We start from the raw sequence: 25,278 nt of genomic DNA on the forward strand, positions 1-25,278 counted from the left end.
CATAGGTCATGTTCTCTAGACCTTGAATCATTCTTGTGGCTCTTCTCTGTACCCTGTCCAATTTCTCCACATCTTTCTTGAAATGCGGTGTCCAGAACTGGACACAATATTCCAGTTGAGGCCTAATCAGTGCAGAGTAGAGCAGAAGAATGACTTCTCGTGTCTTGCTCACAACACACCTGTTAATGCATCCCAGAATCACGTTTGCTTTTTTTGCAACAGCATCACACTGTTGACTCATATTTAGCTTGTGGTCCACTATAACCCCTAAATCCCTTTCTGCCGTACTCCTTCCTAGACAGTCTCTTCCCATTCTGTATGAGTGAAACTGATTGTTCCTTCCTAAGTGGAGCACTTTGCATTTGTCTTTATTAAACTTCATCCTGTTTACCTCAGACCATTTCTCCAATTTGTCCAGATCATTTTGAATTATGACCCTATCCTCCAAAGCAGTTGGAATCCCTCCCAGTTTGGTATCATCTGCAAACTTAATAAGCGCGCTTTCTATGAAGATATTGAACAGAGCCAGTCCCAAAACAGACCCCTGTGAAACCCCATTTGTTATACCTTTCCAGCAGGATTGGGAACCATTAATAACTACTCTCTGAGTACGGTTATCCAGCCAGTTATGCACCCACCTTATAGTAGCCCCATCTAAGTTGAATTTGCCTAGTTTATTGATAAGAATATCATGTGAGACCATATCAAATGCCTTACTAATGTCTAGGTATACCACATCCACAGCTTCTCCCTTATCCACAAGACTCGTTATCCTATCAAAGAAAGCTATCAAATTGGTTTGACATGATTTGTTCTTTACAAATCCATGCTGGCTATTCCCTATCACCTTACCACCTTCCAAGTGTTTGCAGATGATTTTCTTGATTACTTGCTCCATTATTTTCCCTGGCACAGAAGTTAAACTAACTGGTCTGTAGTTTCCTGGGTTGTTTTTATTTCCCTTTTTATAGAAGGGCACTATATTTGCCCTTTTCCAGTCTTCTGGAATCTCTCCTGTCTCCCATGATTTTTCAAAGATAATAGTTAGAGGCTCAGATACCTCCTCTATTAGCTCCTTGAGTATTCTAGTATTCATCAGATTATACCTAGAATTACTTATTTGAGACCCCCCCAAATATGGAAGTAAATTAAGAATGTTTAGCTAGATGCGATCAGGTTTATTTCTGTTTATTTTTTAAGGCTTGTGAATCTTCTCTGTGCTAACCCCAGAAGCCTTTGTTTGCTTGTAACCTTTAAGCTGAATCCCCAAGAAAGCTATTTTGGGTGCTTAATTTTTGGAATTGCTCTTTTAAAATCTAGCAAAAGTCTAAGTTCCAGATGTATTTTCTTTCTTTTTGTTTTTAATAAAATTTCTCTTTTTTAATAACAGTATTGGATTTTTGGTGTCCTAAGAGGTTTGAGCATGTTGTTTGATTAGCTGGTAGCTACAGCTAATTTCCTTTGTTTTCTTTCTCAGCTCTTCCCCCGGGGGCGGGGGGAGGAGGCGGGGGGGATGAAAGGGCTTGCGGTTACCCCACAGGAAGGAATTCCCAAGTGCTCCTTCCTGGGTTCAAAGGGTTTTTTTTTTCTTTGCCTTTGGGTGGTGGCAGCGTTAACCAAGCCAAGGTCAGAGAAAAGCTATAACCTTGGGAGTGTAATACAAGCCTGGAGTGGCAAGTATTAATTTTTAGAATCCTTGATGGCCCCCCACCTTCTGCACTGAGTGACAGAGTGGGGATTCAGCCTTGACAGGGGTCCTGGCTGTAAAACTGTGGTGTAGACATTCAGGCTCAGGGTTAAGCCTGAACTCTGGGACCTCACAAGTGGGAGGGTCCCAGAGTCCAAGCTCCAGCCTGATCTTGAACATCTATGCTAGTTTTACATCCCTGCAGCCCATGAACCCAAGTCAGCTGACATGGACCAGCCATGGGAGTGTAACTGCCATGTAGACATACCATTAGAGACACTTAGTTCATAGTATGTCTGGGTTGGAAGGGACCTCAGGAGGTCATCTAGTCCAACCCCCTGCTCAAAGCAGGACCAATCCCCAGACAGATTTTTGCCCCAGATCCCTAAATGGCCCCCTCAAGGATTGAACACACAACCCTGGGTTTAGCAAGCCAATGCTTCTTTAGTAGTGTTCTCTCTCTCAATTACAACCACTGCTCCCCAGCCCAGTGCTTGCCACAAAGTGTCATAAAGGTGAGATAAAAAACTATTCATCCCTGACTAAAACTTTGGGGCTCGAGTGGGCAGACTGGGGTGTGCCCCAGGTGCTTGGGGGCAGGGTTGGTGGAGCTGGGGCAGGCTCCCTACCCAGCTCCTGGGAAGCAGTGACCTTATCTCCACGTGCTGCCTCTGCTCTGCCACAAGCCCTGGTCCTGCAGCTGCCTTTGGCTGGGAACCGTGGCCAATAGGAGCTGTTGGAGCGGTGCCTGGGGGCAGAGGCAGCATGTGGAGCTCGGAGCTGAGGGACGAGAGTTGCTGTTGCCTTTCCGGGGAGCTCCTTCTTCCACCCCCTCCACCCCCCGGTAAGCACTGTTGGATGAAAACTTGTGTATTGTGTCCTCTATGATGTGTTAGTGCTGTTTGTTTTAATAGTTGTGACAATTGTTCAATGTTGGGGTAAAGTTATGTCTCTTGGACATTTTTGCGCACTTTGTGCTAAGGGCGGAAAAAGCTGACACACCTTCATGTGAAATCCAGTTGCAGCTGGTGTCGCTGTGGAACTTTGGCAATCTGGTGCTTTCAAAAAGGATTCCACAACTGTTAGCTGTCGCTGTCCATCTGGGAAGCAGTCGAGTGCGGTTCCTTTGTGCGGCAAGAGACCAGCATTGTCAAGGAGGGCGTATACCCTCTAATTGAACGTATCTGTCTGGTATCCTGCATATCCAGAGTCACCAACTTACCCGGTTCCAGATCCAGTCCGATCCTGTGTTCCTCTTGCCTCAGTCCGAAATCAGTCGTCAGGCGATTTAAGGTCCAGGGCCTCCGAACGCCAACTATGAAAGAAACAGCATTTTAACATCATCTGCCCAGAAGCCTCTGACAAAATAGAGTATTGGGATATTTTGGTTTTCTTTATTTTACTCTGTTACGTGAGAGAGGTATTTGGGGCCCGGGTTTAATACACATAGGGGCAACCACAATTGTTTGTTATCTGCTTATGGTTAACAGTTTCCCCCTTTTCTATCTTTGTTGTTATTCCCAAATAAACTGTTTGTGTTTTCTAAGAGCTTTGTTTCTCTCCTCTTTTTTCCCTGCATACACACATACGTAGGTGGGAGTAGTGGACTGGATAGACACTTCACAGGTGACAGACCCTGGGTGCTGGTGAAAAAGACCTATTTACTGTAATTGGGGGTATCTCTACTGTTCCCCCTTTCTCCCTTTTATTTCACCACCTCTCTTATCCCCGTTACAGCACCACTCTGCACTCCAACCTCCAGCCCTGAGCCCCCACCCCCAAACTTCTGCTGTTGGGGGGCAGAGGACCCAAGACTGCCCCAGCAGCAGCTAGTGCACCTGACCCAGGGGCTGCCCAAGCTGTTCAGGTGGCCCGTGGGCCATGCACACCCACCACTGCAGAAGTCATGGAGATCACGGAAAGTCATGGAATCTGTGACTTCCGTGACCTCCGTGACAAACACGGAGCTTTAGCCATGACTCAGTGCAATAGGGAAGGGTGTACAGGGGGTCCCCGGTATACATCTGGGTTGCGTTCTTGAAAAGGGTGATGGATATTAAAAGGATGGATATTGGGGAATTTTTCCCCATAAGAAATAATGGCCTGCCCCACCTCTTCCCATCCACTTCCATCCCTGCCCCGCCTCTTCCTGCCCAGTTCCGCCCCCTCCTCTGAGCACACCCCATCCCTGCTCCTCCTCTTCCCTTCCAGCACCACCTGAACACTGGGGGAATCACCCACAGAAAAGCCACACAAAAGGTGAAGCGACGGATATGTGTATCAGGACCGAAGTGAATCAGAACACATGCCCCTATTGGTGAGTGACGGATATGTGAAATGACGTATTAAGGGGAGACATATACTGGGGGCCCCCTGTATCTCGACATTCCTCCAGTATGCGAGCTACATACTCCTCTAGAGTCCCATGCATTCTCTCCACTATCCCATTTCCTTGAGGATGGTACACAGGAAATTTATAAAGTACTGCACCAATATGCATGAGAAGGCCTTTACACTCCCTTAATACAAAAGATGTCGCATGATGTGATACCAGGCTCCTTAGTAGGCCAAACATCACAAATAAAGTGGTTAGGCAAGAAATGAGCTCCTTTGAGGTACCTTGTGAAATTTTGAATACAAAGGGGTAAGGTAAATAATAGTCTATAACAGTCAACAGTGTGTAGCCATGCAGTGCAGTTGAGGGGCCAGTAATATCCACTGCAATTCTCTGCCATGGTCTGTCTACGACTACCAGTTTCAAAGGGTCCAAAGGAGCAGTAGGTCTATGCATTGTACAATGTAACATGTTTTTGTATATTAAATAGAGATTATAAGTTGTTTTGTGCTTTAAAATAAGTTATACTTTATGCCTTTACATTTGGTTAAGGTATATGACCATGTATTCGCTATGGAGTCTGAAATTCAAAATTGTGTGCCTGCCAAGCAACAGCTTGACTCCATCTTTGTTTAGCTTCTTGTTGAAATTTTCGTGCCCTTTTGGAACTTTGGCAAGAAAGGCAGCTAACAGTCAGCAACTTGTTTGAAACAGTTGAGCTAACTGGTTCAAACAAGTTCCAGCAGGGGAGCTGCTAGTTCTACCTCAGAACCTTAGCGCGCTTGTGCCTATTTAAACTCTGAGCGCCTGCTGCCTAGTTGCTGTCCGTCCTAGGGGCAGCCATGGTACTGTTGTGTTTGTGCGGCAACGTGGACCAGAAGATCATCACCTGCAAAGTAAAGGAAGACATCAGCATTAAGAACTGTGACTGTGCTTACCAATCTCTGAATTGCACATCATTTTCGGAGAAAGGTATAGAGGTCCTGTTGATCGCTCACCCTTGGGTGATTGCAGAGACAGACCTCTCTTCAGCATCAGCAGATACTGTTGATCTCTTGCTAAGAAGCAGTTGAGACCCAGGGTCCATCAGTTGCCTGTGACAATGGTGTCATACCAGCTATTGCCTATCAACACCTAGAAACGGTGCATTATCTGGGGTATTTTTGTTTTAGGTTTATTTGTTTATTGTCAGGGTACCTATTTGGTTGGGCCTGGGTTTTAAACACAAACTGTCAAACCACATTTCACTGTTGTTTCTTATTAAGTTCTCTGTTCAAATAAAAGCTGTTATCTGTTTACTTTATTCTTCTCTCTTCTTTATCCATTTGCATCACGGGATAGGGAGATACACTGTCTTTCCCTTCTGACCATCAGGTGATAGATAAGGGTCCAAGATCCTGCTAATCAGCTGCAAGATATAGATGACCTATACCATCCTCACCAACATAGTTAATGTTGCAGGGTTAACAGCAGTCTCAGCATGTCTTCACATAGAATCATAGAATCTCAGGGTTGGAAGGGACCTCAGGAGGTCATCTAGTCCAGCCCCCTGCTCAAAGCAGGGCCAATCCCCAGACAGATTTTTGCCCCAGATCCCTAAGTGGCCCCCTCAAGGATTGAACTCACAACCCTGGGTTTAGCAGGCCAATGCTCAAACCATTGAGGTCTCCCTCCCGCATGAGCCAGGATTCCTGGCAGAGTGGTAAGAAATGAGAGCAGCGATAGAATATGAAAGGGAAGAAGAGTATCACAGATCCACAAGATTGGTGCTCCGGCCCCAACAGTCTCTAGGCAGAACCCCTTGAGTGTGCCAGACCTCCGGGGTCTCTCGCTTGCTCCAGAGCTTCCCCGCCTCCTTAGACTGGACATCGGGGCCATCAGCAGCCCTGCTGCACAGCGGGAGCTCCATTTAGTGAGTCCAACTGAGGCAGACTTGTATAATTGTAGGGAGCAAAGCACCTCCTCCATCAGCATTTGCAGTGTCACTAACCTGGCATTGTAACACAGAAGAGTTTATTAGTCGATGGGAACATGGCATAGGGAAGTCATTGGGTAGCACAGAGAAAAGCAAATTCCTGCACAGTCCATCTGACCTCTCTCTGTCTCAGTTCAGGTGTGTGTCCCCAGAAGCCCTCAGCAGCCAACCCTTAACCACCCCCTAGCGCCTTCACATGATGCTCAATGTCTGAATGCAGCCCTCACCACTAAGCATATCTGTGCAGAAGTTCCTTCATCTTTGTAACTCCTTCATGACCCACATCCAGGACTATTTGTTGCAACACAGCTGGGATGATCACCAGGGTTCCTCTACATAAGATACGTGAAGTAGCACGTGTTTTTGCCATGAGCTTGGAATGAGTTTTTGGAATGTAGAAAAAGTTCTGGACTGGGTCCATTTGATCCACTTGTAAAGCACAGATCACCTTGCACATGTCAGGATCTTGAAGAGTGGTGTCAGCAGTCCACTCTAAGTCAATTGGCCTATCTTTCCGTTAAGAACATATGGTGTACTCTGCCATTTCTGCATATGAGGTCACCAACCCAGCAGAATTACTCAAAAGAACATTGGCAAGTAAATTATGTTTACCTTTGATATGTACCAAATTAAAGTCATACTGCTGCAATTGAATAATCCGCTGCTGCAGCCTCACATTCAGCAGGTCAATGGCTTTACAATGGAGGCCCAAAATATGCTAATGATCAGTTCCCAATGCAAAATGTCTTCCCACTAGGTAGATTTTGAAGCATACAATAGCAAAAATTGTTGCCAAGAATCCTAGTTCAATCTGTGAATACTTTGCTTCCGTCGGGGTGATAGTAAGGGATGCAACTATAACTGGCCATCCCTCTTGGAGCAGAATTGCACCTAGGCCCCAATTGCATGTATCAGTCTGAATCTCCATGGGCTTTCTTGGATCAAAATAAGCATGAGATTGGATTGGAGAGAGAGGGCTTGATGTAGGGTTTCTAAACCCTGCTTTACCTCTTTAGTCCAAACCGAATGTCCCTGGCCCTGGGTTACATCTCACAGTGGTTTGACAAGGGTACTAAAATGGGGCAGAGGACAGCCACCTATGTATTGAGCTAGACCAAGGAACAAACGTGAATTCCTATGGTCAGTGGGCAATCGTAGCGAAGCAACGTCTTGTAGTTATTCAGGTGTTGGTTACATTTCATCCACCAACAGAGAATGCCCTAGAAACTCTACAGCATCTTTTGAAAAACTGCACTTGGCCATATTCAACTTTATGTCAGCTTGTTGGAGTCGTGTTAGCAACTGATCCAGAATAGCATTATTCTCAGGAAACATCTTAGCAAAGATTAGAATGTCATCCAAATAGCAACATGTACTCTGGATATTATCAAGTTGCTGAGATACCACTCTCTGAAATATATCAGGAGCAGAAACTAAACCAAAAGGGAATTGTTGATAGCAGTAGCTCCCAAACGGCATGCTAAAAGTCAGTAACAACTGTAGTGTTATTTTGACACATAAAATTTGCAGAATTTTAAAATGTGTGCAGAATTTTTATTTTTTTGGCGCAGAATGCCCCCAGTCATCATATAGGGAGAAAAAGATGATAGAACACATATGGGAAAGTAACACAACTCTAGCCTATTTAAAATATACATTTTTGAAAGAGAGTTAAAGAAAGGGGGAGATGTGGGGAAGGAAAGTGCTGTATACAAGAAGAGAAATAGATTAGAGGGCCAGATTCTGATACCCTTATTCGTACTGGGTAGCAACGTACTCCCTGAATAATCAGAGTTCAGAGGGACTTCTCACCAAATAAAGTTCTATTGTATATGACTAAAGGAATAAAATCTGGTCTAGTGAAAGCAAATGGAAAAAGAGCAGAAAAGAAAACACAAGACAAGAAAAGGCAAAAAATACAGACTCTTTAATAAGTGAATTGTGTTTTAATGTATGCTTGTTACCGATGAACGTTAATGTTTGTTTTTAGGCATATGACAGATTAGCAGGGCATGTGTTTTGAAAAATAGTTTGTGAAGTGATTTTTGTTTCTGGATTTCATCGAATTAAGGTATAGGAAACCTATCTAAATCCATGTCAGAGGGTAGACTGGGTCTTTAAGGGTATATCTACACAGCATTTTGGAACCTGCAGAAGTGAGCATCCCAATCCAGGTTGACACACTGAGGCTAGCGGGGCTCATGCTAGTGCCCTAAAAATAGTTGTGTACACAGTACTTTGAAGTTTCAGCTTGGGCTCGAAAGCCTAAGGGGGGGAGAGTTATTTGGGGATGGTTGGTATTGTTTGTTAATAAATGCAGATTCCAAGGAGAGTATTATTGGCCATAAGAAAGCCTTTAGCAAAGTCCTTAATGGGCCTTGAAGAAGGCAGAACAGAGGCAGAGTGCTGTCGAGTGACTTTTGGCCATCAGGGGATGTTCAAAGGGTAGCTGACCCTGTTACTATCCATGTTTGCATTGAGGCAGATTTATTTTATTATTCAAAAAACATCCCATGTCATGGGGGGAACCTGATTCTTTGAGGTACTGAGTGCCCTCATCAGCTTTCTTCAATGGACTTTTACAGTCCATGGTTTTTCAGTGAAACTTTACCTCCCATTGGTGTCAGAGACATTCAGCACATGACTGCATCAGGTGCTTTGACAGTTTTATTTTTGTTGTAGTGAGGCAAAGCTCCGCTATCAGTCACCAATTAATACTTCTTAAACTATCATTAAATGTGCTGATGTCAAAAGAAATTCTGTCACTTAGCTTCAAATAAACACTGCTGTTTAGTTTTTATCTATGGTAGGTGTAAAACCATATAATTCATAAACATCAAACAGCAATAGAGTTAGCAGAAAATAAGAACAAAGCAAGGAATCATTTATGTTGCACCGAATGTAATCAATCTTGGTGAGTTTTCACCAAATCATCTGAGAAGAAAGGATCCCCTAGTGGGTCATCTAGTCTGTACTCCTGCATCATGTCAGGATTGATTCCATTATTGTTAAATCATATTCCATATATTGATGTATAGTCTCACCAAGAAGCTGATTTATCAACTTGTCTTGGAAGCTTGTTCCACTGCCCAACCATTCATATATTTATAGTTTTCTCCAATATTTAACATTTTCCTAGATGCAGCTTGTCTGTTATGTTTGTTCTGCATGTGCAAGGTCACATCGCATCGAGGATGCCATTTAGCTCTACAAAATGGTGTCTTCTGCACAGTGTGATTTGTGAGGCCCTGTTGTGTGGAGGATGCTATTTTATAGAGCAAAATGGAGTCCTCCATGCACTGTGACTTCACATGCACTGTATATGCAAGGTCATACCGGGTGGAGCAAAATGGCATCCTCCGCACACTAGGAATTCCTTCAACCCCATCTGCTGATAGCATGGCTCATTTGGGGTTGCCACCCAAAGTTTGGGAACCGCTGGGCTAATTGATATCTTTGCATATTTTCAGACAATTATGTCTCTATTTTATCTGCTTCCTCTGGACAAAGCATGCCTAGTTCTCAGAACTTTACCTCATAGGTCTTATTTTCCAAACTTTGCATTTTTGTTGCTCTCACAAATTATCTCTGTTAATATCTTTATATTTATTTTTTAAAGATGGAACCCAAAACTCAGCACAGTAATTCAGTTGAGTCCTAACTATTGTCGAAAAGAGTTGAATACTTACTGTGCATGTTTACATATTCAACTCCTGTTATGGATGGATGACCCTTAGCTGCAGTTAAAATTAAAAACTTGAAACTATTTGAAATGATCTTCCTGAAACACATTTCTGACTGACCAAAGTTTTCAGTAAGCATGCGCTAAACTTTTGTAGAACAATAATACTCATCTGATTTATGCATCCCAACCGTGGCACTCAAGAAGCTACCCAGACAGCATTCAGGTTCAAATTCACCACCTGCCCACCACCTCTTCTATCCAAAAGTTTATTGAGTTGTGTGTGTCATGATTAACATATGAGGAGGATATTATGTGGGCCCTCTGCATGTGGGTGCATTTCACTTTTAATAACTAAGGCCTCAATCCTGCAAATGCATATATATATGTACTTAACACATTGCAAACACTTACACAAATGCTTGAAGTCAATGGGATAATTGGGTGCTTATGGTTAAACATGTGTGTAAATGTTTTCAGGGTCAGGACTTAAGGTGGTTTCTGAAATATGGATAGTGTCTACTCTTTCTAAACCCCATGGAGAACAGCTTTCAGTAGCTATGCACTGAAACTGTCACTTCTCTGTGCCAAAAGGCATTACATTTCTTTATTTTGAAATCCACTGCTATAACAAAATATGTTCTGATTTTCAGAAGCATAGATTCCAAAATGGGAGCACATATGTTTGCCTAATTAATTAATGGAATCAATGTATCATACATAGTCGTGGGACTTGCATGCATAAATTGCCAATCAATCATTGAAAGAGCATATTGTCACTAAGTGAAAAAGCATGTTGCCACAAGATAAAAGCCTCATCTCACTTCAGCACTGTTCTGCTAACTGGATACAACAATAATTATTTGCATTTCTATTTCCATCTGAAGTTTTCAAAGCACTTCATGCCTCAGAACACCCTTTTCAAGTATTAATGCTCCCATTTCTGAAAGGCTGAACAGGCAAAGAGAGGATAAGACCCAGGTTTTTCAAAAGTGTTCACTGAATTTGGGTACCTCACCTTTTGAGTGCCCAACTTCAAACACATGGAGTATGATTTTTCAGAGATGCTGAGTAACCACAGTTCATATTGACGTCAGCTGGTGCTGTGGATAGTCAACACTTCTAAGCTCAGGATGGTGTAGAACCTAGACACCCTTTTCCCCAGATGTGCTCAAATGACAATACCTCTCTGTGACGCTCTCTCAGGGCACCCAGAACCATAGGCCACTGTGTTAACTCCTCTGCCTCAGCAAGAAAGAGTTTTGCTGGAGCTTAAGCTGTGTATTAGCTCCCTTCCACGCCAGTTTGTCTGACTCACCAGCAAGATCCTTGAGACTCTGCCAGTGTAAGCCTTGCCTTGTGGGTAACATTCATAGGGTTGTCATGTGTCCTGGCAGATGTACTGATCAGACACCAAAAGTCCGGTTACTGCTGGCAGAGGGGAAGTGACAGCCTGTCGCTCAGCCCTGAAGAGGCGGCTCCCGCAGCAGCAAGCACGCACCCGCTCGGGTGGCCCCTTTGAGGAGCAGGGTTTGCAGGTCTCCAGCAGAGGACAGAGTGTGGTGGCCCATGGCAAGCAGAGTAAGGGGTTCCCAGCAGGCCTGGAAGATTCCCCGGGAGGGAAGGAAAGTGAGCTGCCCTGCCAGCCAGTGCTTCCCCTAGCCGCGCTCCAGCTTGCTGGAGCTGGGGTTTGCAAGTCCCTTGGGGTTGCTCACATTGGAGTTAAGGCGGGAGAGCAGCAAGCGACAGGAGGAGGGGGAGAGAGGAATGAGCGGGGGGGCGGGGTCTTATGGGAAAAGGCAGCTTCAGGTTTTCAGAAATTAGAAAGGTGGCAACCCTAAACATTCAGTGAACCCCAGTTCCTGAGTACCCCAAAGATGTCTCTCTACAGTGTCCAGTCCTGACTGGACACTTATAGAAATTACCAAATCTGTTTCCTCCAAAGAGACAGTGTACACACCAGCCTGTTAGGTTAGGTGAGGACCCACATTTTAATACACACCATGGAGATGTTTTATAGTAAAACTAAAAATGAGTTTTACTAAAGAACATAGATTTAAGTGATACTAATCAAGAGGAAAAGGGACAGTGTGATTACGAACAAAATAAAAAATAACACGTTAAAACTTAACTTTTGCAAGCTACAGTCTTTGCCTAAGCAGCTTTCTCACATCAAACTATCAGCATCTTTAGCTCCTAAGGCAGGAGGATCCACTGTTCACAGAATCAAAGGGTGTTGCCATCTTCATTATCGAAGTGGTGGGTAACAAAGGAGTCCCTTTTCTTCCCTCTTTTAGGCCAGAAAACCTGCTTGGTCCATGCAGACAAGTAAACCCACATTCCTTTGTCTAGGGCAGCCTTGTTTATTAACTGCTTCCAAAACATGCTTTCAGAACACATTTCCAGCACCCTGCTAACTCTTTATACACAATCCATGCATACATCACACAATGATATTCATGACCAGCATGTCACCAGTTTTCAAATAATACTTTGCAAGCCACCGTTTGGATAAGTATTCTGACAACAATGTGTTGGTGTAGTGAGTTTGTCAGACCTGCTGGGATTTATTATTACATAACAGTGTGTCCTTTGCCCGTTGGCATAAAGGGATTCTAGGGTCACGCTCTCATGTCTTGCTTATCTAGAAACACCATTTTAACATTGGCAAAATCACTTCAATTCAAAATGTTGTTAAGAAGTAGTAATAACTTATTCTATTTTTTTAGAGAAAGCAGTACAATCTGTTTAATAATTCCATCAACCAGAAAAGTGTATTAATAAAGCTTATTATCTGAATCAAAAAGACACTACAACAACTGAAAATTAAACTTGAAACTAAAATCTAGAAGTGAAAAGTACAACATCTTAATTATGAACTGCAGAAACGGCTTGTTGGGCGAATTATGCAGAGGCAGGAGAATTAGAAATGCAGTATTAATTTTACCAGTATTATAATCTCATGTTCATAGCTAGCTGTAAAAGCTATTAATCAATTGCTCTAACCAATCAAGTGTAAAAGTTTGCAGACTATGAAAATGTTTTATTTTGCCATTAAGCATCACATGTGCTGGAATATTTGTCCAGAGTTATGTGAGTACTGAAACAGCAGAGCAAACTGGTGAAGTAATAAAAATTATCCAACTGCTTAGGCCTTTAAAAATGTGCTACCTGAGTTATTTCACTATCTGACAGAGAACAAGAGATTTGCGAAGCTATTTCCTAGGAAAGTTACCTTGAGGTATAAATAATGGTCACATATTTTGGGCTAAATGCTCCTCTGGTCCTGGAACCAAGGAACTGCTCATGGACTTGGACCTGAGAAGCAGAAAGCAATACAATAGGAAATGGATATGCTCCTATCGGCACATGGCATTTCCACCAGCATAGAACTTGTATGTATAGTTGGATGACTCCGGAAGGGCAAAACTTCACCTACACCTTCCTGTGGCAGAGGATAGCAGGACAGGAGGACTTTGGCTTGGAACTGGATAAGGACTAAGAATCTATTGGGGAGGGGGAGGGGAAAGAAGAGCAGGTGAGTGATGAAGTGGATTGGGTTGGGAAGCAGAGGGATTTGGAGTTCAGGTGGGGGACAAGTATGCCTGGGGAAGAGGGAGCTATTATTGATGGATAACAACCTACAGGACAAATAATATGTATTTGTAATGCTGTGTAGAGTGCATGTTTTTTCCTTCCTCCTTGGGCTGGCTAATCCACACCAAAATCCACAGAACTGAATTGCATAGTGTTTGAGTGAGGGGCTCCTACTGCTCTGGGGAAGTACTCATTCACACTTACTGGCCAGATCTGACTAGAATTTGTGCCAGTTTCATATCCTTTGTGTCTCATAGCAGAGTAGAAGACACAGCCTGTAATGTGGGACTCAACAATTACTGTCATCTTTATTTCTTTCTCAAATCCAGGGCTGGAGCACCCATGGGGAAAAAATGGCGGTGGCCCCTTTTCAGCTGCCTCTGCTCCCCAGTGTTTGCTGCCTGCTGGTGGCCCCACTGATCAGTGCCTCCCCCTCCCTGTGCCTCCCACCCGCCGTAATCAGCTGTTTCGTGGCTTGCAGGAGGCTTTGGGAGGGTGGGGGAGGAGTGAGGGCACAGCGCGGCATGCTGGAGGGAGGGGTCGGAACAGGGCAGGAAGAGGCTGGGCAGGCATGGAACAGGGACGGGAAGAGGCACGGTGGGGGAGGGGCCTTGGAGGAAGGGGTGGAGTGGGGGCGGGGCCTGGGACAGAGCACCCCAGGCATGTGGAAAGTTGGCTCCTATGCTCAAATCAAAATCTTTATGGTAACTGGTATTCTACTAATATGCCACCCTAACAGACACTAGGGAAGAGTGAATTGCCCATCATTCAGATCCAGAATAAAATACCCATTGCCTTTAATATGAGCCAGATGAGGTTCTTACTGCTGTTGATAAAGTTTCCCCACTCTTAGATTTCAAGATCCTTCCATTTTTTAAAACAGCTCTATACACTTTTTTATCTTTGTTACAGTAAGATTCTCATATAATTATGCTCTTGCTGATGCTGTTGTTGTTGCCATGGTTATGTCCTCAATATATTTCTCAACAGGAATTTCCCCCCCAGTAATGTGTATGTAACAATAAGATTGTTTTTGCTCAAGAGGTTGTAAAGGATAAAGAGGTAGGTATAAAGGAAGATGGCATGTGGTTTCCATTTCTTGGCAGCAGAATATATTGAATAAAAGAAAGTGCTTCAATTTCTCAGCTTAAATATTCAGTCCCTTGTTCAAATTACTGTCAAATATGCAACATGACAAGAAACCTGATTGTTTGGATTTAAATAATTACTCAACGATTTATTACTGCTATCCTTGAACAAGGCAAAATAGTGGTGGTTCCACAAGTATGATCCAGTGGACTAAGAAGCAGAAAATCTGGACTCTGCCACTGAAATAGTTTGACCTTGGTCACTTCACTTCCCTCCAGTTTTTCCATCTGTAAAAAGGGAAGAATGATAATTAGGTTCCTTTATAAGGTGTGGTGAGCTCTGTAGATGAAAAGTGCTATATAATAGTTTAGTATTATTTCACATTTATTCTGTCAAAATGTTACACAATGGTGCAAAGAGACAAGATATAACACACACACATGTTTATATATATTAAATATATATATATATATTTCACACAGAGAGAGAAAGAGATCCTGTTACTGTCCTGGGTAGAAAGATGGGACAATATGCAGCAAAGTTAATGATACATGTATTCTAAAACTGTATGTGAGCTCAGGAGAGATTCCTTTTATTCCTTCTCAAAGCAGATGTCATTGTTTCTATCTTACCTGTGTTAGGTACTTCGAAGGTGCCTATGATCTTGGTATCTAAGGGCCTGATCCTATTCCCACTGAAGTCCGTGGCCTAATTCTCAGTCACGTTGGTGGTACAGTATCAAACTTGAATGCTGATTCTATCTCTTGTCATGTAGCTTATACAGATAACAGTTTAGTCTGAAGGTGAAGGGAGAGGGAAGAGCTGATGAAAGTTGCTGATGAAAGAACATCTGGAGCCTGAGGAAAGAAAGCCTTGAGACCTTCAACATCTATTACAACATCCCGCATTAAAGTGATTTTTTCTTGCCTTGATAAACACATTTAATGCTATTGAGAACTGTGAAGTTGCTGAGTCCCAAATTTAACCTGTCTTTAAAGTTGCATGTATAGCCCTAACTCTGCTCCACTTACAAAAAAGTACTATGAATGTATGTAACATAGGGACACATATTCCGTTTTAGCATATTTGAAAATTAATTGTCCTCACATTGAATGAACAGTTAGAGCCAGATTCTGCCATCCTTATTTATTCTGAGTAGTACTGACTGTTATACTTTCTTGGGTTGCCCAGGACTCTGAGTCCCATGTTACCCCCCTGCCTCAGAGAGAGAGAGACTTGCTGGTGCTAAACTGTGTGTCAACTCCCTGACACCTCCAGTCTGTTAGTATCATGATCGGGTCATGGGCAGTCTGACCTAGTGGGCAGAGCAGGAGTCAGGCTGAGTCGGGTACCAGAGGGCAAAACAGGAGTCAGGCGTCACGAGGCAGGCAGGGTCAGAAGCCGGAGTCTGGGATCTCGTGCATGCAGGGTCTGAAGCAAGACAGATGGGCAGTCTATGTTGTTGCTCAGACAACTATCTGTCATGGCTTCCTGGATTAAGTACAGGTATCGGGCGATCAGTGGGCTGCAAGGAGCTGCCACTCTGGTCCCGCAGGGTAGTACCTTCTGTTGGGCCTAGCCTCAAAAGTCCTACTAGCCTAAGCCTCCTATGGTGATGTGCAGGCATCAGTGGTCCAGATCTCCTAGAGTCCCATGTTCTAACCCTGCAGATTCTTACATCATCTCCCCTTCAAGCCCCACTTTGGGGTGGTGCTGAGCTAGGCTTGTCTGGGTGAGCCTTGTAGAATTCTTCGAGAAGGTCAGGGCCATGGACATGGGAGGCAGGCTCCCAAGTGCACTTTTCCGCACCGTAACCTTCCCAGTCCACCAGCTTGTACAGCTGGGAATTGAGGATGGCATGAACTTCATATTCCTTTTGGTCCTGGATTTCAACTGGTGGAGACAGTGGTCAGGGAAGGGGTTCTCCATGTAGGGCTTCAGAAGAGAAAACTGGAAAACTGGGTGTGTTTTGAGAGATGGGAGAATCTGGAGTTTGAATGTGACCGGGTTAATCTGCTGGCAATCAGAAAGGGTCCCAAGAATTGCTGGTCCAATATGTGGGAGGGTCGCTTGTTCTGGAGTTGTTTGGTAGTGAGCTATGCCTTCTGGCTGTTAGGTTGGGTTCACTTTCAGATGTTTTGTGACTACAGGAATCCATGTTGGTTCCAAAATGCAGTTTTATGCCCACATGAGCTATAGATTACTTTCCCCGCTCTTTTATTTTTCCTGGAGTTGTAAACAACTTCCAGTCATAACTTGTTTTTCCTAAGGGGTTTCCCAGAAGGGGCTTCCCGGGCAAGTGTATAAAAGACTGCCCCATACAGGGCCTCAGGGCTGTCCATCTGAGTGGCAGCCAGGAACAGTCACGGGTCTTACCTACACTCATCTATCCATCCTAGTGATAGAAGGTTAGGGATTTTCCTCCAACAGCTTCTTCCTCTGTAAAGAGAAGAGAGAAGGAAAAGAATCAACATCTCCTGAGTGTACCATCTGTTCTGCTTTCCCGTGATCCCGAAGGAACATCAAGCGACTCCTTGGAACTCCTCTCCAAAGGCTTGCCATTAGCCAGAGGACTGAGGTCCCAAGCACCTGCCGTCACTTTGATCTATGAAGATTTTTTTTTGTTTATTGGGTTGAGTTTGAGGGGGTAATCACTGTATCGTGCCATTTTGCTGTTTATTCCCCTTTTGTTTGCCCCACTCTTTGTTATAAACCCTTCAATACACTTTATTTAATTCTACCTTTATTAATTGACTTCTCATTATTTAGGGTGGGAGGGGCCCGCTTTGCAGGAGAAGGGATCCTACCAGATGACAGATGCTGACAGGGAGGCCGAACCTAGGGAGACAGAAAGCATAAGGGTCTCTTGTCTTTACATACACAAACTCCTCCTTTTGCCTTTCTGTCCTTTTCCCTTCTAACATGGCCTACTGTAAATACTGGAGCTTCTTGTCACCGATGGTCCGCAAGCCTCTTGTAGGCCTTCTTTGCCCCTTCTAGGTGGTTGTTGAGTTCTTCCTGAATCAGATACATCTGTTGAACCCAGTTGGTGGGTGGGTTCCGGGAGGCTGCTGGTAACACCAGGTGGAAAGGGGGTGGAACCCTCAATTAGTGAAGAAGGGGCTCCTACCCTTAGAAGCATGCTCAGCATTATTGTAGGAGAACTCTGCACATGGCAGGAATGTGGACCAGTTGTCTTGATGATAATTTATGAAACACCTCAAGTACTGTTCCAGTAGTTAGTTCACCCATTCTGTCTGTCCATCTGTTTGGGAGTGGTATGCAGTGGAGGTGGGTATCTGGACGTCCAGTAGCTTGAACGCTTCTTGCCAAAAACAAGAGGTGAATTATGGGCCTTGGTCAGAAACTATGTAGTCTGGAAGTCCATGTTGTGAGTAGGAGTTGGATGGTAGTCTCAGAGAGGGAGCTGATTGCAGGGGATGAAGTGGGGCATTTTGGTCAGGTAGTCCACAACCATCAAGACTACTGTGTGGCCATCAGACAATGGGAACTCCATGATAACGTCTAGGCTGATGGAGGACCACGGCCTAGCCAGAGTCTCCAGGGGTGCTAAGGTGCCAAGTCAAGGCATCTTGATATGTGTACAGCACTTGCAGGAGTCCACGTATGCTTGGACCTCAGTCCACATGCGGGGCCAACAGAAAAAATGGGCAACCATGTGGGAGGTCTCCCAGCAGCCAAAGTGACCTGCCAATGGAGCATCATGGCACAACCATAGCACCTCCAGTTGGGGCACATATATGTACTCGTCAAAGTACATTATCCCATCCCGCATAGAACAGTATATCTTAGCCCCGCAATGGCAGGGGCTGTGTCCCTTGAACAAATGGATCTTCCTTTGAGACAGACTGGATGAGAGCAGGTCTTGCTTGATTGTGGCATTGGCAAAGGTACCAGACTTGAGGCAGGGGGGCTCGGAAGTTGGTTTTTCACTTCCCCAGTAGTATTTCCCCTTCCGAGATAGAGCATTGTTTTTCTCATTTCGCCTTCTCAGGTGGTAGGTAATCGTAGACTCGAACCGAGAAAAAAACAAAGCCCACCTTAGCTGCCTCTAGTTCAATGCTCAGACCTTTTAGAGGTATTCAAGATTCTTATGATTGGTGAAGACCTGTACTGGGTGCTGACCCCCCTCAAGGTGGTGACATCATTCTTCAAATGTAGTTTTTAAGGTGAGCAGCTCCTTATCTAATATTTCATAGTTTATCTCAGTGGGAGTAATCTTCTGGGAATAGAATGCACATGGAACTGACTGGGGCCTGTGAGAGCCTGTCGCTGTGAGAGTACCACTTCTAGGGCCACATTGGATGCATCTGGTTCCACTGTAAATGGACGAGTCGGATCAGGGTGTGCCAGGATCAGGGCTGTGGTGAAGGCAGCCTTTAGCTGGTCAAAAGCTAGCTGGTCTTCAGGTGACAAAGCAAATTGCATGGCTTTGCACAGGAGGGAAGTCACGGGGGTTATTAATTGAGAGAAGTCATCAATGAATCTCCTATAAAATTTTTCAAAACGCTGAAGTTCCTGGAGGGTCTGGGGTGTTGTCCAGTTACAGATGGTTTCCACCTTCTGCAGATCCATCTGGATTCCCTCCAGGGAGATGATGTACCCCCAAAATTCAATGATGGCCTAGTTGAAGTGGCACTTTTCCAGTTTTGTGTACAACCCATGCTTCTGTAGTCCCTCCAGGATGGACCAGACATGATGGTAGTGCTGCTCCAGGTTCTCAGAAAATACCAGTAAATCGTCAAGTAAGATAATCATGTAATGATCCAGAATATCTCAGAACACATCATTTACCAAATGTTGAAAAGTTGCAGGGGTGTTTGTCAAGCCAAATGGCATCACCAAGTATTCAAAGTGCCAATATCGGGTACAAAAAGCAGTCTTCCATTCATTCCCAGGTCTTATGCACATTAAATTAGATCTTCGGGGGTGGGGTGGGGTGGGGGGAAATGCACTTTTGTGAAGCTCCTGGCTGTCCTCAGGTGGTCCAGCAGTTCCAGAATGAGTGGCAAGGGGTATCAGTTATGTATAGTCACTTGGTTCGCAGAGGTATAATGACCTGTCTTTCTTCACAACAACAACTGGTGCCCCGTCTGGAGAGGCAGACTGCCGAATGAAGCCCTTGCAGGAGCGTAGCTAGGGGGGGGAGCAGCCGCTCCCCCACTGAGCACATTCTCCAAAAGTGGTGCCTTAGTAGGGTTACCAATGACATCTGTCCGTAAGGTCCAGGATTTCCCCCTCCCCTCCCCTTTCCCCCATGCAGAGTGTGGCACTGCTGATTGGCTGCCTGGGCCTGATTGAGCCGCTCCCATTGGGCCTACAGCAGCCAGATCCCCTCCCCCCGCTGCCTCAACATGCTGCGGGGGAGGGGCTGTGCACTGGCAGCATGTTTAACTTTGGCTCCAGGGGCAGCCAGCAGCTCGAGCTGCATGGCGGTAAGGTAAGGGGAGTCCCGGGGGGCAGTCAGGGAGGATGGTTCTGGGGGGGGGAATTTCTGGGGCAGGGGTGTGGAGAGGGGCTGGGGCAGTCAGGGAGCAAGGGGATTAGATGGGTTGGGGGTTCGAGATGGGAGGGCCTCTTTCCAACAGCAAAACACAAGCATATAAAAGCCAGTCTTCAGTGTGAAGTACTATCAGATGGCCCGGGCAGCCTGTACAGCACCCGGCCCGCAGAGGTGGAGCTCCCCCCGTCCTCTTTTTTGATTGTTAAAATATGGTAACCCTAGAAATCGTGTCTGGGGGAGGGAGGGTTTGGATCTGATCAATCCCAGACTGTAATGCGGACCTGGGTTCCCTTGTGGGTTGGAAAGGACCCAATACATCATAGAAATGCTGAATTATGCAGCCACCACTCCTGGCTTCCATAGGGCAGGTTGCAGTATGGATTCTGTCTGAAGCGGAACAATAAATCCAGGCAAAAATCCTCAAGTAGGGCATGATCCTGAAACCTGAAGTGTCAGTTCAGAGGACAGCATAGAGATTGTGGGACCAGTTTGAGGTTGTTTCACGAAGCGATTCCTTTTCACACACCTCCAGCCCCAAAATAAGCCACCTCTAATCTGCACTTTAAACATCTTGGAGCCTTATACCAACGTTGTTGTTATGGAAAAGATTAGGCCAAAACCCTCCAGAAACTGATTTCCTTGTCCTTGGAAATTTAAGGGTGAGTTTTCAAAAGGTACCTAGGGGATCTGTGCGCCAAGTTCCCCATGACCCCTGAATCTATCTATCTATCTACAAATAGATTCACAGATGTCCCGCTGTCTCTAACATTGCATATTGCCTTTCCAGCTGCACTTGAGAGAAGGCATATGGGGAAAGGGAGACAAAGCGATGAAAAAATTAGCGACCGAATATCTCTGTGTATGTTCCTAATTCCTACAGTGCACTTACAGGGGACGGGGAAGAACAGAGAAAGGAAAAGCAACAGAGATTTCATTCTCGTTATCATGCAATGAGGGAAACTGCTCAGCGGGCAGGACTGGGCAGTTCTGTTTCTGAGGCTCCTAGAATCAGAGACAGGGATTTGTATGCGGGTTTCACGAGTTCTTAGTTCTTCTTATATTATGCAGTAAAGTGCTAGAGAAGGCTTTCCGTTTATCCACATATTTACAGAAAAGTAGTCTAGATCTGGTAATAGCTTCTCATTTGATTCAGATTTTTGAAAATGATATGAAAACCATTCAAAGTGAATTTGAATCTGAATTCAAACAGATTGAGAATGAAACAACTGAGTTGGCTCGAAAATGTGATATTACTACGGAATATAAGGAGCACAGAATATGTAAGAGAAAAAGATTCCATGAGGAAATTGCAGAGGATGAAGAAGGAATATTTGATGTCTGGGAGAAATTCATAGTTGAATCCTACTTAGTGTCCTTAGATTCTGTTATAAATAGCACGAGTAAAAGATTCGAGCATTTTAAAAATGTGGCTGCCGAATTTAGTGGTTTAGATTGAAAGCATTTTGACAACGCGGATAATGTGAACAAATTAGAATTTTTGGCAGATGTACTCAGATGTGATCGACAGTCAAACCGAAATTATGGAAGAGTTTCTTTCATTTAAAGACATCTACAAAGAGATAATGAGCACTAGCGGTAGGGTAAAGTCAACCGTTGACGAGAAATTCACCATCAACAGTGTACTGATCGCCAATGATATGTGTTCCATTTATCCTAAACTTTCGAGATTGTACCACATTTTTCTGACCTTGACAATAAGTAGCGCATTTGTGGAACAATCCTTTAGACAACTCAAACTTATAAAGTCCTACCTGCGCTCTACAATGGGTGAAGATAGATTGTCTGGGTTAGCTTTGCTCTCCATTGAAAGACAATTGGCTACTGAAGTAGATTATAATAGAGTAATAGATAACTTTACTAGAATGAAGCTTAGACGAAAGAGGATGTTGTAGTTGCTTCATAGATTATCATATTGTTTTGATCTTATCTTTGAAATATAAAATAAGTAAATAACATGTTTTTATTATGTTTTGATTATATACAATATAAATAGATGTCATACTGTTAAACTGTTTTTATATTTTAAATGCAAAATAACACATGTACTTGTAAAACAATATCATTCTTGTGTTTTTATTTTAAGTACAAAATAAATATGTATAATGAATTTAAAAGCATGTAATTAGTAATTTGATATCTCAGGTAGCTCCTTTTTTTATGTGTTTGCTCCCCCTGATGTTAGAACCTGGCTACACCACTGAGCCCTTGGTGAGGCATTCCTGGATATACCCATATAGCATCTTCAATTCTGGTGTGGCAACTTTCCCCGGGCTGTAGGCCTATCGGGAAGTTGTAGACTTGTGGGGTAGTGAGTCTGCATTCTTCTTCTCGAACACATCCAGGCAGTCATGATACTTGTCACGGAGCTGAGATTCTGGCCTGGAGCTGCTCCCACATGGCTAACCCCTACCATCCCTGCTTCTGAGGGTCTCTTCCCACCCTGGGCTTGGGTCACTTAGGGGTTGGTTGCTTCATTGGGGCATGCTTTCTGACAGTATTCAGAGGAGAAGCTAATGCTCCTCTGCCACCAGGAGATACATGGATTGCACTGTTCAAACCAAGAAATGTCAAGAATTATCAGGAAGAACAGGGTGCGGATCACATCAAAGAAAATTGTTTTTGGGTGCCCTTCCTCTAAGGGGATGGTCTCCTAAGTCACTGGTCTGGATAATAGGGGTGATCCACCAGGTCTGGTGCAGGTTTTGGTCAGAGGGGGATCTGCAGGGTTTTGGTTGCCTTAACATCCATAAAATTGGCAGCAGCCCCAGAGTCTATCTTTGCTAGTTGAGAGGGAGGGTCTGCTGCACCTGCCCCAAGACCTGCAACTGCAGAAGCAACTGGAAATGCAGGGAGATACTCTGGTTCCCAGGTCGAGTTCTACTTGAAGGCGGGGGTGGTGGTGGTGGTGGTGGTTCTGGAGGATGGAGCTCTGGTGGTGCCCAGGCTGTACCCCTCTATTGGACCTGGGCTTATCTGTTTCCCCAAGTTCTTTCAAGCTGGGCAGGCGGCCATGGCCCCTGCCACAGTAAAAGAAACCAGAGGTTCAGCTGTCATTGATGCTCTTTCTCATACAGGGTCAGCCATTGGAGGCCTAGCTTGACCTGCATAGGTTTGGTCCCACAGGTCTTGGCGTGGAGGCCGAGTGTGGGGATGTCAGGCCATCTGCTCTTTCCTCCTTCTGCTCATGAAGCTGAGAGTCAATGCACAGGGCAAGGCCAATGAAGGTGCCTAAGGTTTTCGATGCGGGCTAACTCATCTTTTACCAATTCCCCTGGGGGGCGGGCTTAATGATGAAGTAAAGTTGGGCTGCCTCATTCCACTTAACATCAACTACAAGCTGTTGGAAGTGGGCAGTGAAGGGTTGCCAGACCTTATCCCCGGTGAAACTTCTGGAGGGGAGCCTCTGCAGACCAGATGCATGTGGGTCATTGAAGATGGTCATGAAGGCTTGTAGGAAGGCATCCTAGTCAGAAAGTACTAGGACATTCTGCTCCAACAGGAGGGAGGCCCAATCAAGCACTTTGCTGGAGAACAGGCTGACTACTAGCCCCACCTTAGTCTGGTCTGTGGGGTATTTGTGGTGGCGGAGCAGGAAGAGCAGCCTGCGTTAGTTCAGGAAACTGCAGAATTTTCAACGATTGCCATCAAATTACTTAGTTAGTGGCAGTGCAGGGGGTGGTTCCAGTGATACATGGTCCATTCAGGCACATAGTATCGCAACTTCTCCCTATAAGCATGTGAATTGTTCACATAGGGTCTGTGCTTCGGCAGTGAGCTGGGCCACCTTAGTCTGCAACTGGGCTACTTGCTTGAGTAGGTTCTGTGCTTCCAGCACACACTATATAACATGGGTCTATAATGCAAGGTTCTCCGCTTGCAGGCAGGTTACCTGATCCTGCAGGGCCTGGTTGAAAGGCAGCCTGACCCCCCCCCCATCATTTGTGAAGGGATTAGATGGATTTTGGGGGTGGGGGACACATGAAAGATGGTCTGAGAAAACTGTCATGACTGGGTCGTGGGTGGTCAGACCTAGTGGTCAGAGCAGGAGCTGGGAGTCAGGCTGAGTCAGGTACCAGAGGGTCAAAGTCTGAGACAGGCCAGAGGGCAAACCAAGAGACAGGCATCAGAAGGCAGACAGGGTCAGAAGCCAGAGTCTGGGACCTCATGCACACAAGATCTGAAGCAAGACAGGCAGGTAGCCTTTATTATTGCTCAAACAACTCCCTATCATGGCTTCCTGGCTTAAGTACCAGTGCCAGCCACTAGGTGGGCTGCAAGGAGCTGCCACTCAAGTCCTGCTGGGAAGTACTTCCTGCGGACCCCAGGTTCACAGGTCCTCTGGCGGGAGCCTAGCCTAAGTGTCCTGTGGTGACATGGCGGCATCAGTGGTCCAGAAGCCTCATAGTTCCCTGTGTTTGCCCTGCAGGTTCTTACAGTTAGCCACCTAAACAATCTACTTAGAACTTTCACAGCCCTTACTTTGCCTTTCAGGGTTAACATTTGGTGTACCCAGTCCCTAAGCTCCTCTGAAGTATTCCCCTGTAGCATCCAGTCTCTGTCACAGGACACTCTCAGTAACTACCAGGTTCACTATTCCCAAAGGAACAGTATACACACAGCTTGACTAGTACAACACAGGATTAGATACTTTATAACATTATAGCACTGAAATATATTTATAATGAATCAATCATAAGTTTATTATCAGATGTTAATATTTAAGAGATAGTGAGTAAAGATAATAGGTAGAAACATAAATGGTAACATATAAAATCCAATCCTAAGTCTATACTTGTTAACAATTACCGTTCCTAATTAATAACGTAGATTTTTTCCCAAGGATTCAGTCTTTGACAGAGCTGCTGGTTTTCAGTCAAAACCAGGACCCAAGTTTTCATTATATCCCACGCTCTTCAAGGGGTTTCCTAAAGGCTTGTCTGCACTTGAAATGCTACAGCAGCACAGCTGTGGATTTTTCACACCCCTGAGCGACATAGCTATGCTGATGTAAGTTCCCAGTGTAGACCAGCCCTCAGTAAATGGATACCAAAATGGCTTTTTACTTCTCTGTATATTGCCCAAAATGAATTGTTTTGTCCCCAGAGTCAGGATAACCCCCCATGGTTCCCTTCCGGGGATACTCACTCCAAGTTGATATTATATCCTCATGTTGATTTGGAATGCAAATCTAGCTGCTATTGTATTTAGCTTAATTTATATCAGAGATAGGGATAGATGAATAGATGTGCATAGTCTGGCAGAAAAACTGTTTGTCAACTCTGCCCCTTGTTACATAGGTTAAAACATTTTTCATAGGTACACTTAACTCCTTGCATACCATCCGTATATGCATCTCACAATGCATATG

General features: G+C 44.7%; 2 long non-coding RNA genes across 3 annotated transcripts in view; both read right to left on the minus strand.

Annotated features, from left to right (window-relative positions):
- Positions 1–1,415: 1,415 nt before the first annotated feature.
- Positions 1,416–25,278, minus strand: part of LOC135984293 (uncharacterized) — a 44,009-nt gene continuing 20,146 nt past the window's right edge. The window contains exons 2-3 of the long non-coding RNA XR_010602220.1: positions 2,910–3,002; positions 1,416–2,811 (exon numbers count right to left, since the gene is read on the minus strand). This is a non-coding gene — a long non-coding RNA (uncharacterized LOC135984293). The remainder of the gene's footprint in view (positions 2,812–2,909; positions 3,003–25,278) is intronic.
- Positions 12,023–25,278, minus strand: part of LOC103306048 (uncharacterized) — a 29,216-nt gene continuing 15,960 nt past the window's right edge. Inside the window, exons 1-3 of one of the 2 annotated variants that reach the window (XR_006175808.2) lie at positions 16,742–19,239; positions 14,998–15,162; positions 12,023–14,652 (exon numbers count right to left, since the gene is read on the minus strand). This is a non-coding gene — a long non-coding RNA (uncharacterized LOC103306048). Of the gene's footprint in view, positions 14,653–14,997; positions 15,163–16,741; positions 19,240–25,278 lie in introns of those variants that run through there. The other variant, XR_010602219.1, reaches the window with a different exon arrangement.

This window comes from Chrysemys picta, chromosome 6 (assembly GCF_011386835.1).
Source record: "Chrysemys picta bellii isolate R12L10 chromosome 6, ASM1138683v2, whole genome shotgun sequence".
Lineage (NCBI taxonomy): Eukaryota > Metazoa > Chordata > Testudines > Emydidae > Chrysemys > Chrysemys picta.